This window comes from Protopterus annectens, chromosome 7.part0 (genome assembly GCF_019279795.1).
Source record: "Protopterus annectens isolate FY-2018-M chromosome 7.part0, PAN1.0, whole genome shotgun sequence".
Taxonomy (NCBI): Eukaryota; Metazoa; Chordata; order Ceratodontiformes; family Protopteridae; genus Protopterus; species Protopterus annectens.
The window spans coordinates 1,069,444,302-1,069,457,848 of record NC_056739.1 but is presented as its reverse complement, the minus strand read 5'-3'; the positions used below and the strand labels follow the sequence as shown (position 1 = coordinate 1,069,457,848).

The 13,547-nt window shown below is 41.9% G+C and overlaps 1 protein-coding gene across 4 annotated transcripts in view; it reads right to left on the bottom strand.

The window, feature by feature from the left end:
* SPPL2A (signal peptide peptidase like 2A) overlaps window positions 1-13,547 on the bottom strand; it is a 1,262,472-nt gene that overhangs the window by 1,077,610 nt on the left and 171,315 nt on the right. The gene's annotated exons all lie outside the window — the stretch shown is intronic.

Here is a 13,547-nt window from a genome sequence, read left to right as displayed (position 1 = left end):
ATGTCGAAGGCAAAACATTTTTTAATCAAAAATTCAAACTTGAATGTCGGGGGGAAAAAAAAAAACATCTAGCTTAAATGTCGAACATCAGACATGACTATCAACATTTGACATATCGGACTTCTGGTTTCGAAAGTCCGTATGTCCATTTACATTTTAGCATGGGTAAGCACCCAAACCTCCTGCACATTATATATGCCAACTCCGAGATCACACTACAGTGAGAAGGGTAAATTCCCTGATCCTCACTGTACCTCTATCTCCATTCACAATGCCGAACTCGTAATAAGGAATCAAGATTTACTTTCGTTATTATGATTTCATATTATTCCACTTCAGCACTGTGGAACTCTGAAAACGTACTTTTGGCCATATGCTCTTCAAGAACGAGCCTTTGAAATGTTGGTGGCAAACCATGGACTACACAGTTTTAAAACTGACTGGGTCCATATTACTATGTTTACAAGGGACAAAGCAGTCACTATAAAAAAAAGATCCGCAGATAACACTTCTCAGGAATTGCTAATTGCAAAATCTGGTGTTCCAAGTTATAATTAAAGACAAGGCTGAAAAAAAATCAGACTATCTTAAATAACAGAGACTGCTGACTATACAACAATAGCCATATGGTCCCAAGAGCTCCTTTTATAACAAGGCATAACAAGACATTATTCAAACCAAACAGTTATGTACTCACCGTAACTTGATAACTGTTATCCTATTTCATTATTCATCAAGACTGGGTCTCTGATCCGATCCAGCAATTCACAGACTTAGATTCAAGGCTCGAGCTCCTCCCTCTCCCATAATCCCTTTCTACAATCTACCCCTCAGACCTCATTTGCTGCATTTATGCAATGGACGTGATTCCTGTCTCATACCGAATTTCAAGGAAATTTGCTTTAAAAGTTCTTCAGATAAGTGGGGTTTTCTCTTCTTTTGAGTAGTTTACACCCCCCCACACACACCATTTAGCTGCCATTGACCTTAGGGCTTGTGTATTTTCCCCTTCCTTTCTCGGTGTTTGGCGCTTTTTTTTTTTTTTTTTTTTACTTTCCCCTTTGCTGTCTAGCAGGAGTTACCTTCCCATTTAGTCTAAGCTTGTGGGTCTTAATTAGGGATATTGTCTGCTTGTTCCTGTTACACTCCCTTTCAGTTTGTTTGTATCTTTTTCCTCTTTGGGTGTGTGTGTCAGGGTGCGTGTTTGTGTGTGTGATTAGGTCTGAAAAAGACAATCCTACAGGGTTTAAAAGATGTTCTTCTTGTGGGTGTAAGATGCTCAACTCTGATGCCCACAAGAAATGTGTCTATTGTCCGGGCTCTGGCCACCTCAAGGCCGATTGCTCCATTTGTGCTGCTTTCAACCCTCAGGCGTTGGTGGATCACCAGAACAAATTATTGCTGAGAGGTCTGGCTTAAGGGGGTCTCCTTTGTGTTGGGCTTCCCTTCTTGTGGTGGCCATAAAGAATTTAAGAGGAAAGCCCCTTCTGTCTCTCCAGGTGCTTTTCCTCTGTTGCCACTAAAATGGCCTAGGCATTTGGATCTGAAATCTCTGGATCCGAAGCTGTCCTCGAACATTTCGGACCCAATGTCTCAGGATTAATCCTTAGGTGCCAAGGTCTCCTCAGCACAGAGGCCCTCAAATCCTATCACAGTTATCTCATAAACATCAGCTCCCTAGGATCCAAGGCAGGCAACTCAACCAATGTTGGAGTCAATGTGTTTGTCAGATCCAGTGTTAATTATTGAGGGGTCCCCTCACAGGACTGGAAACATTCAGCTCCCAGGCATAGGAATTGTTCCCTGGATCATGGCAGGATCCAAGCTGACTTCTCCAAGTAAATCCACCCATTCTTTGGCCTCTACCAGATCTTCCAGGAGACTCTCACCTTCCAGTATGGACATGATGATGGAGTTTTCGTAGGGCCCATATAGAGATGGATCTCTTGGTGTCCCCAGCCAGGACTGTCTCAGGGAGATGCCCGGTTCCCAGATTTCCTTCGCTTCCAATTCCTCTGGCTTCAGAACCCCAGGACCGGGGTTTCTCTAGGGAAGCATGAGTGGATCTGGGAATTCAAGTTTTCTCTGCTCTGCCAGGGTCCCTGGACAGCTCTATTCCAAGTTTTCTCTGCTCCATCAGTGTCCCTGGACAGCTCTATTCCATTGGCATCAGATCAGAGAGGGTCTCAGCTCTGAGAGGCTGCGCTAAGTCCCTAGGCAGGGATTCAGTTCCAGGTTTTTCAGTCCCTTCCTTTGGGGACTTTGGCTTCTGACAGCTCGGGACCGGTACTACCCGGAGGGCTGGGACTTGGGGCTGACTCCCCACCCTCTTCTTTAGTGGCTTTGGCAACTGAGTTTCCTTGAGTCCTTTGGCCTTTCAGGTGGTAGAGCAGACCCTCTCCAGAACTGGAGCAGCATCCCCCCCCTAGCGGGTATGTCCCAACCCATCACTATTAGAAGCTTTGATCCATCCACCCTGCCTAGGGTCAGTCCTCCTGAGATAGCCTTTACGCGGCATCCAAAGCCCAGGGGGTTCCTCTCTCTTCTCAGTCCTCCCCTGAGCCCCTTTCAGAGGAGGTACCACAGAAGAGACAGTGCAGGAAGAGGCACTTGGACTATCCCACATGGAGCACCTCACTGAGGATACAGATTTTGATGAATGGGATGGGTCCCTCAGATCTCTGCCTGATGACGTCGCCTCTGAGGCATTCTGGAGCTGTTAAAGCAGAAAGGCAGATGGTCTCCCCAGCCCCCATCTTCGGAAGAATCTGTGTTCCTGAAGGCTTTTGGGATGGGCCCATCTACTTCCTAGGTTCCCCCCTGCAGATGATCTCATTGATCTTATCTCGCGCAGAGCATAGAAGGAACGTGACACCACGGAACCGGTTCCTACGAAGGCTGACAAGTTTTTGAGACCCCCCTTCCCCCGCAGAAAGAGCAAACTGAAGCAAGGGAGTGCCAGTCAATGCCATTGTGGTTGCTGTGGCCCTGAAAAAGCAGCTGGCTGAACAGAGCTCCAATGTGCATTCCCCGATCCGAGAATCTCGGGTGATCGACAGACATGAGAAGCACATTTACGCTTCAGCCACGTTTGGTCCCAGAGCTCTTAATTACTTGATGCATTTTACCCACCTCCAAAGAGATCTGGTTACTGAACTAACCACAACCCTTTCAGATTTGATGCTAGCGAAGGACCTCAAGAAGGTAACTCCCAAGCTCACCACTCTATCATCTACTGCTAATTCCTTGATGAGGTTGATGTCCAATGCGGCGGAGGATACCTCTTGAGCAGCCGGTGCAGGCATTGCCTTGAAGTGTCATGTGTGGATGAGGTTATGCGAGTTCGCAGAAACCTTCAAGGTGTCTTTTACTAATGCCCCCTTCGACGGTTCCTCGCCTTTTGGACCATCAGTCAAAGAAACCTTAACCCGCATTGAGCAGGAAAGGAAGATGCTATTGGCAAGTCAGGATCAAGTTTTCTACTCCCCAAAGGTCTTTTACCAAAGACCAACAGGGAGGTAAGATGCTCTGATTCTGGAAATCACAGGCTTCCTTCCAAGATGCTCCAGAAGATTTCTCTTCCACAGGCGTGGGCAGAAGATTCAATAGCAGACACTGCCCTAGAGGCGGAGGGGATCCTCAGAATCAGGGCTCCAGGGAACCCCTTTGTGAGAAGCCATTTCAACACCCCTGAGGCATTGCCTGACTGTTCTACCCTGGAGGCAGTCAGGGGTTGGTTTTCGTTGCACCCACAAGCCTGGGGATCTATAACAAATAATCAGTGGGTGCTCGAGATCATATCCACAGGTTATTACATTCCCTTTTCCCCACCTCCACCAAGTCCCAAGAGATTTCTCCCTGACGTACCACCCGGTCAGAGCTTAATTGCATGGAGACATGTTTTAGCACTTCTAGAAAAAAAGAGCCATCCAGGAGTTCCCAGCAGGACAAAGAGGATCCAGAACTTATGCCAACAAAGACCAGGGACCTGCACCCAATTCTGGACCTCAGCAAACTAAACTTATTCATCAAGAAGCCAAATTTCAGGATTATCACTGTTCAGCCCATCCTACCACTGTTGCAGAAGGATGACTGCATGTGCTCCATAAACCTCTAGGACGCCTACTATCGTAGCAAGCTAGACAAGTATTCAAGGAGGCATATGCACTTCTGGATCGGAGCCAATCACTTCCAGTTCAGAGCCCTACCATTTGGACTCACCACAATCCCCAATGTGTTTACCAAACGCTTGACTGTAGTAGCGGCTCTCCTGAGGCTTCAGGGATTTCAGGTTTTTCCATACCTGGACGACTGGCTCCTCATGGCTCCCATGAGGCATCAACTGGCTTCCATCATGCAGTCTCTCTTGCAGAAGTTTGAAATGCTAGGCATTACGGTCAACATGGCAAAGTCGAAGCTATCTCTTGTGCAAAGCCTAGAATTCAAAGGGACCCACCTCAACACAGTCACAGAGATTGCAGCATTACCACTCCGCAGAGTGGACTTTATCAGGCAGCAGGTCAGAGCTATCCTGGAAGTTCCATTGCCACAGGCACACCTCATCCTCAAAGCCTTGGTGTCCATGTCAGTGGCCATTCTCCTCGTACCACTAGCAAGATATTATATGTGAGTGATTCAGTGGATGCAAGATGATTCAGTGTTCCATTCTGTGTCATCTGATGTCCTTGCCAATTCCGTTGGCACCTGTTTGCAGACGGCACCAGCAGTTGTGGCTTCGGTCATAGGATCTATTACGAAGCAGAGCATTTTCTCTTCCCCAGCCCATAGCCAAGGTGACCACAGACACTTCCCTGTTGGGGGGGGGGGGTCATTTTTCAGGCAGAACCGTCCAAGGCATGTGGTCCACAACAGAGACCAAATTGCACAAACAGTCTAGAGTGGAAGGCAGTCCTCCTCAAGTTGCAAGTCTTTCAGGCTTGCCTTCCTCCGGGAATGGTGGCTATTCATACAGACAACATGTCGGTGGTCTGGTACATCAAGTAAGGGAGGACACAATCTTACCCACTGTGCAGAGAGGCCATGAGAGTGTGGGAATGGGCAATCTCGGGGAGTCCAATGTCTTGGCAGACAGACTCAGCAGGTCTATCTTGACCTCGCACGAGTGGGCCCTCAATCCATCAGTGGCATCTCAGATATTCGACCGAAGGGACCAACCTTGCTCTGACCTTTCTGCATCCCCATTGAACAACAAATGCAGCTGGGACTTTGCCCTAATCCCCCCAGAAGGGCAGTCCCTGAAGGATGCTCTTGTCCACGGCTGGCCTCCTGGTCTCCTCGACGCATACCCACCTCTTCCGTTGATCCCCAAAGCGCTTCAGAAAGCCCACAGACTGAAGAGGTCCACAATTCTCATAGTCCCCCTTCTGGGTGTGGTTACCCTTCCTGCTGTCTCAACTGAAGTACCCACCTTGAATACTGGATCTTGTTCTGGACCTCATCTCTCACCTGTGAACTGCCCAGCCTTCGATCCCTTCATCTAACTGCATGGTTTCTCCAATTCCCATGATAGTAATACAGTCCAGGATGGCTTCTCCTGTCAGAAGTGTTATATTAGCTTCCCAGAAACAGTCTATTCAGAAGGTCTATCATAGAAAATTTAAATGTTTTTCCTTTTGGGTTGTGGAAAGGCATCTTAATCCTTTCTCAGCACCAGTGCCAGGTAGTCTTCTCTTCTTACACCTTTTTCAAAAAGAGGCCAGCTTCTCTAGTATAAAACTGCAATTGGCGGCCATTTCTAATTTTCATGTCAATAACAAACCCACCTTTTCCACTAGATTATGTAAGGCCTTCTTGAAAGGCATCCGTCTTCTCAGGCCTCCTGTCACAGATCCTGCTCCTCCTTGGGATCTTACCTTGATGTTGCAGACTCTCACTCAAAGTCCCTTTGAGCCAGCTCATTCATGGGATCTTAAATTTCTCTCTTGGAAGACAGCTCAAGTTACGGCCACAAGAAAGGCAAAGAGGGTTTCCGAATTACAGACCTCGTCTTCCAAACCACCACATATTATTTTTCATAAGGACAGGGTGGCTTTGCGAACTAATCCTTCTTACTAGCCCAAGGTAACCACTGAAGGTAATATCAACCAGAATATTCAGTTACCCATCTTCTTCCTAATCATTCTAATAAGGGTGAATACCTCCTCCATACCTTGGATGTGCATAGGCAGTTGAGATTTTATTTGCACAGGCCTAAACCCTTTAGAAAATCTGACCAGTTCTTCATAGCCTTCTCCTTGAACAGGCATGGCCACGCAGTGTCTAAAGTGATAATCTCTAAAAGGATTTCTAATTGTATTCCCACTGTTTACTCTCTTACAATTTTGGAGTTGCTTCATCCACCTAAGGTTCATTCTGGCAGGTCAGTTGTTGCCTCATCAGCCCTCTCCACTAGGATGTCCACAGATGATTGTTTTGTTGGGTCAGCAGATGAGGAATTTGAGGTAAAGTCCAGGCTGGCTCTTGAGACAAGCTCTTCAGGACTGAGTACCAGTGCTGGCGTGGCCAGTCTGGGGCAATCAAAATCATTTTTGGCTTCTCTTGTCTGACTTTTAGGAGAACCTTGGAGAGTAGAGGCAGTGGTGGATAGGCATAAACAGTTAGGTTTTTCCAGCTGAATAATAGAGCATCCACCTTCCATGCTTGTGAGTGATAAGTCCTTGTGCAGAATCTCTGTAGTTGGCAGTTGTGAGGGGAGGCAAATAGATCTAGGTCTGGGCATCCCCCATTTCTTTGTTATCATGCTGAAGACTTGTGGATCTAGTTTCCACTCGTGAGGGTCCATGAGGTTTCTGCTTAGTTCGTCTGCCAGAGTATTTTTCTTTCCTGACAGGAATTGTGCCTGCAGATGTACTTGATAGGCCAGTGCTGTGTTCCACAAAGTCATGGCTTGCCTGCAGAGGGGGTACGAATGTGTGCCCCCTTGCTTGTTTATGTACCACGACTGTGGTATTGTCCGTCTTTAGTAATACTTGTCCTGGATGTAGTAGATCCTTGAAGGCTGTCAGGGCATTCTGTACAGCCAGCATCTCTTTTTGATTGATATGAAGGTGCATTTGGTCTGTGGTCCACGTGCCCTGTATACATTTTCCCACCATGTGTGCTCCCCCAGGCATAATCTGATGCATCTGTTGTTAGTGTCTGCCTGGCTGTGGGTAAAGTGAAAGGCTGTCCCTTGTTGTGGTGACAGGCCAGTGCCCACCATCGAAACTCTTGTTGCAGGCAGGGAATGAGAGTAATTACTGTTTCCAGGCTGTGGCAATGTTGAGTCCAAACACTTTTTAGATACCACTGTAGCTTCCTCATATGCAGTCTTGCATATGGAATTAGCAGGATGCAGGATGGCCATGAAGCCCAAAGCCTGCAGAATTTTTCTTGCAGGTAGCTGGGTCTTTGTTCCCATCATTTGAAAGTAATGAGTCAGTTGCCTTTGTTTGTCTGGCGTGAGATAAGCCATCTGGGCAGTTGTATTTAAGCTTGCACCCAGGAATATTATCTCTTGAGAGGGCACTAGTTTTGACTTCTTTTCGTTTACTGTGTACCCTAGGCAAATTAGTAATCTTTTTACAAACGCCAGATGCTTTAGTAGAATGTCCTTGCTCTCTGCTTGAGCAAGGCAGTCGTCCAAGTAGGGATATATTTGAATTACTTTTTGTCTGCAAAATGCAATTAATGTGCCAGGCATTTTGTGAAAACCCTGGGGGCAGTAGATAAGCCAAAGGGCAGTGCACATAATTGGTAATGCATTGAGCCAGCTATGAATCTGAGGTATCTTCTGCAAGATTGTCTGATTGGGACATGCAGGTATGCCTCTTTGAGGTCCAAAGTAACTAGCCAAGCCTTCCTGCCCAGCATGGATAGAAGTTGCTGCAGTGTCAACATTTTGAATTTTGGAACATCCAGGAAAGTATTTAGAGTAGACAGGCCCAGTATTGGTCTCCAAGCTTTGTCCTTTCTGGGTACCAAGAAAAGTCTTGAGTAAAACCCTTGTCCCTGCTCTTGCTGTGGTATTTTTTGAATAGCCCTCATGTCCATGAGAGCAGAAATTTGTTTTTGTGCCTCTGTCCATAGGTTGTGTGGCACGTCTGGCATACCTTTTGGCCCTGGTAGGGTATGAAAGTGGAACCTGTAACCCTGGGAAACAATATTCAGAAATATGGATCCAAAAATGTAGGAGCTGAACCCAACCCCTCAGATCCAGCACCAATTTCCCACATCAGAGACTCAGTCTGATCCAACAGTATCGAAGCAGGGCTGGGTCAGGGAAACGATCAAAGTCGAGGAAGGAAGCTTCTTCGAATCCAATGCTGATAGTCTCGGTGATCTTGGACCCTGAGACTCCAAAACCACAGGTCTGGTCGAAGAAGGAGACAATACTGGCTGGGCAAGTGCACTCAATGGATCTGAGTGGGGATGGTGTTGGTAAGACCCCATCTGGATCGGAGCCCTAAGAAATCTTCCCATCATCCTGTCCATATTGGTCTCTGCCAAGATCCTTGAGAACCTGGATTTGAGATGATCAGGCCCCAGGCAGTATAGACGTACTTCTTGTGGGCATTTGAATTGGGGATCTTATGCCCATAAAAAGTGTATTTCTTAAAAAAAAAATGGTGGGTTTCTCGGACATAATTATAACTACTAGAAAAAGGTGTTTCAAGAACACAGAAACTTTAAAAGTGTATGAGCCACACACAATGAATAACCCACACTCTCACACTAAAGAAGTTATACAAAGGAGGATACCATAAACCCTGTTAACACTTTATACTCAACACATGATTTTTTTTCTTAAATATAATAGTTTAAGCTATAAAAGTTAAAAAAAGATATATACAGAAGGAGTGCCACAAGAGACAAAAATAACTGTAAGAAGACGGGGGGTGGAATCAACAACTACCTAAAGACAAATAAGAAGGAAGAAGAGAGAAGGAAACAGAGATTATGATATTTAAATAGTAAAAACTATTGAAGTTTAACAAGAAAATACTAAGAAAAATGACTCACTGCTCAAGATCCATAATCAAGTCCTGTCGCAATGGAGCCAAATGAGATCTGAGGAGCTGGGGATGGAATAGTGCATTGTGGGTAGGGGAGGAGCTCGAGATTTGGATCCAAAGTCTTGTATATGCAGCCAAGTCGGATCCAAGGATCGGATCCTAGACCCACTCGTGAGGAAGAATGAAAAGGACATCAGATTATGTTTTTAACCCCTTGTTTTTAGAAAACGAAACAGCTGATTAAGAAAGAGCCACGGTACTTCAATTTTGTAGTAGTTCGACAGCCCTCATAACAGTTGTAATAAAAAATTGGTCCATTTTTTAGGTTAATCCATTAATGCAAAAGGTAGTGGGAAACAACACAAATTTTATGTATAAAAAAAGAAAAAAAATCTTAATAGATTTCAATACAATATACCCCACAATAATACTAAAGGGGACACACCAAGTAATGGATACCAAGAAGCGTAGAATGTGTAACCAATGTGGTTACAACTGGGAGGATGACACACTTCCAGTGGTATACTGGGATCAACCTACAAAACCAAGTGACAACTTCTTGTAGAACTAGTGAGATTACTTACATGGCCTTTTACCAAGATTGTGAAGGATATTATACTGGAAAAACAGAATGACTACTCAGAAAGAGTATATGGTCAACTATACAATACCTCCAAAGCAAAATATCAAAGAGTAATAAGCGGCAGGTATATGAAAATTTTAAATAAAGTATAAAAATAAATATAAAAGAAACAAAATAAAAATTTTGCTACCAAGCAAAATAAAAGCCAAATGAAATGCCGCTAAAAAAAAAAATATTAAATAATTAATGTGCCAGTGGAGGTTAAATGCCACAGACTGGCTGGATTTAAATTTGCCATGATTATTTTATTAAAAATTATGTTAATTTTTTAATTATTTACAAACTCTTACTTTTGTGATTAACAATATTATGGTATTTTGTTTAACATTTTACACTATTAACATATTGCTTTAAACATAAGATTGTGTTTCATATAATTGTATTTATTTTTGTGCAACTATATCTTGCTAGCCTTTCAATTACACTTTTAAAAAATGTACTAGTGGGTTTTTTAAATAAGGTTTGTTAATAAGAATAAAATATAATGACTGTGTATAAACTGCTGTTTTTAATAATAATAGTCTGATTAAAGTGTGCTGAATAGTAATACTGTGTGAAAGACAAAAGTTTATTAAAGTAAAAAGACAAAGTAGTAAAAAATTTTTTATTTTATTAAATTTTTATGTTCATTTAATTCAAATCAGAGTGGTGTTGGTTCTTTTTTTCACTTTACTTTGTCAGCAGTCTGTGGTCGTTTTTTTCATTTGCTTTTTTTTCAAATTTACATCATAACACCTTGTATTTCATTTCACCTTGTTTTCATCTTTTTTCTTTAAAGTCACTTTATTTTAACATAAAATATTCATTTTTTATTACTGTTTTTTTTAATTTTTTGTTAAACTTTTTTCTTGTAACATAATTATAATTTAAATATATTAACACTTTAATAACATATAAATTACTCAAAACCATTAACTAACAAATGCCCACATAAACTGAACTCAAACCCACTAGGCTCAATGTCTCTGTTTGTTCAATGCAAATCTAAAAAATGTTAATAATTTTATAATTATGTCAAATCTTTTAACAAAAAAAATTAAAAGCAACCATAATTATACATGCTGCAAGATTGTGTTCACATACATATGCATGCTTCACATGCATACCTTAAACAGGAAATTTTGAACACTACCTAAATAACACAATACTTAAACACAAAAAGAAGCACCTAAAAAAATAAAAGCTTACAAACTTTCATTTTCCACATCAACCTACAACCAACAATTTTCCACATCAGTTACCAAATCACAAAGTTGCCAACCAAAAAGGAAATAGAGATGATATTCTAGAAACAAATTTTTAGACAAAAATTACTCCATCCATATACAGCTATTACACAGGTTCCACAATTTTAAGCTCCCCTATCCACAAGCTAATACATGTTTTTTCCTCTTTTAAACCAAAAAAAAAACTTTATTCATGGGGCCTGATAACATACAAGGTTTCTCATGGTTGGATCATATGGCCTTTTGTTGGCCTTTCACTTGCTCTACTTAATCTCTTCCCCTACTTGCCTTCATTCCTCTACTTCACAGGCCCAGGAACATGAATGACATTGACAACAGTGATCAAAAACTGGAAAAACATAAATAAATATCAGCTCACATATGTGTATGTATGTAAAGCTCTGACATATAACCTCTTACTCATAATCTTAGGGCCTGGACACTAAAAACACCAAAACCATTTTTACTTTTAGCTTGCTCAAAGGATGGTACTGCATCTTTATCATTAATTTCTTTTCTATAAATAACTAAATATATGTATAATAAATATAAAATATATGCTATGCAATTAAACCAGGCCAGGACCTTTGGCCAAGACCTTTGGCACTATTCCCCTAACAGCATCTGACAGACTAAATATTACTCATACATCATACTTTATAATGGACAACAGAATCTCTACAATATCAGTCCACACAAGTCCACCAAAATCTGAAAAAATGAAAATCGTGATGTAGGACAGGGTTCAGTATTGGGCCACTCATGGCTTGGTATTTTCACTGTGACATCACCTCAGCACTCCCTTTACTCCATGTTCATTAAAGTCAAGAAGACTGTAAAATCCAGAAAAACCCAGAAATCACTAACTAAAATCCAAAACTACTACAAAATCATAAGACACAGACAAAGAGCAGGACAATGCCTTACTACAATGTGCCATTACAATGCAATAATAATACCATTAAATTAAATTTAATCCTTAGGAATAGAATTTACCCCTAAAAATCCTTTTTAAAGACACACCACCACTCCCACCAACTGCTCTTACTCCCATTCACAAATCCCATTATCCAACCAAACGCAACCAACATCTTATCTTATAGTCTAACAACTCCTACTTCTTACTTCTACTCTCCCCCATAACACCCCTTTCTTCCTCCTTTTTCCCCCACTCAAAAATGTTCTCTAAATTTCTCCTTAATATCTACCTTACCACCCACCCCTTACCTCCCACCATAATTATTTCTATAATGCATTCTCATCTAAATTCCTCACTCTAATGCCTCTCACCTAGCCCCCCCAGCCTCTTCTACTACTTCTAATTCTAATAAACTCCTCACTAAACATCTGCCCTATTTACTTGCATATCAAAAGCTCTTTTGCCTGCATGCTAATTTTTAACTAATCTCACTGAATTAACCTTGATCTCGACAAAACACTCACAAATGTGACTTATCTCATACATGCAAACAATGGAAGCCTTATTATGAGTGTAAGTGAGTGCTACTAATACATGGCTACACCATACATGTTTTTATTTTAATATCTCATTGTTTATACTTATTGTACTTTTTGACTGTACTTTGTTAATGTCTAGAGCTTTTCTTCCCAGGCCTCCGCTAAAAATGGGCCTCTGACCCTGGCGGATTTTCTCAGTCATCAAATGTCAATCAATAAATAAAAAATAAAATGGGTGTTATTCGATCTTCACCTGAATCACAATTGCACCAGTATGGGTTACACCATGTTAACAATTGGTGCAAGGACAATGGTCTCAAATTAAATGTTAAAAAAGTAGCATAGTGCAAGTTGGTAAACAAAACAGTTTTATTTACCATACAAGTGATGCACCCCTCCAATTAGCACTTTTGTAAGTGATCTAGGCACTCAATGATAATTCCTTATAATCTGACAATCAAGTCTCCACAGCAGTTCCGAAAACCTTTTATCTGGATCATTTCATTTCCAAAGGCATCCCCAACTAAATCCAGACAGATAATTTTTGAATACAATGAACCTTTTGTCATGTACTTGTCTAAACACATCATACAACTTGTGAAACCTCCAATATTCATAACTAAAAAGTCATGTTTCAAAAATCGGTACTTGCGTATTATCGTAACCACACACTGTTAGCATTCAAGGCATTCTCTGCAACATTCCATTGTCAGTTAAATAATGTGCTGTCAAGAATGCCGTGAATGCTGACAGTAAGTGGTTGTCATAATACGTTACTAGTTTTCACCCCACTCATCTTTCAGAAAAAGAAAACGACAAGTAGAATTCTGCAAGTGGTTTTAATAAGCATACCCCTCCTGCGTGTATACAGTAGAAAACATGTCAATGAAACAATGAAAAAGTGGTTTTCCTATGCATTACTTTCCTGCCTGTGTACATTAAAAACATGGCAATCAAACAAGGAAAGGCCAATATACTGTAAACCTTTTCAAAATGGAATATCAGCTATAAAAACAGAAGGGCACAACATAAAAGCAAAACGGCAAGTAGAAAACTGCAAGCGGTTTTAATAAGCATACCCAGTAAAACTATACCGATCAACAAATGTAATGTAAATTTATCCCTGATTGGGTGACAGCTAGGTGAAAGCTATCTGTAAAATTGTGAAAGGTAGTGTTACACATTTTGAAGAAGGAAGCTAGAGGG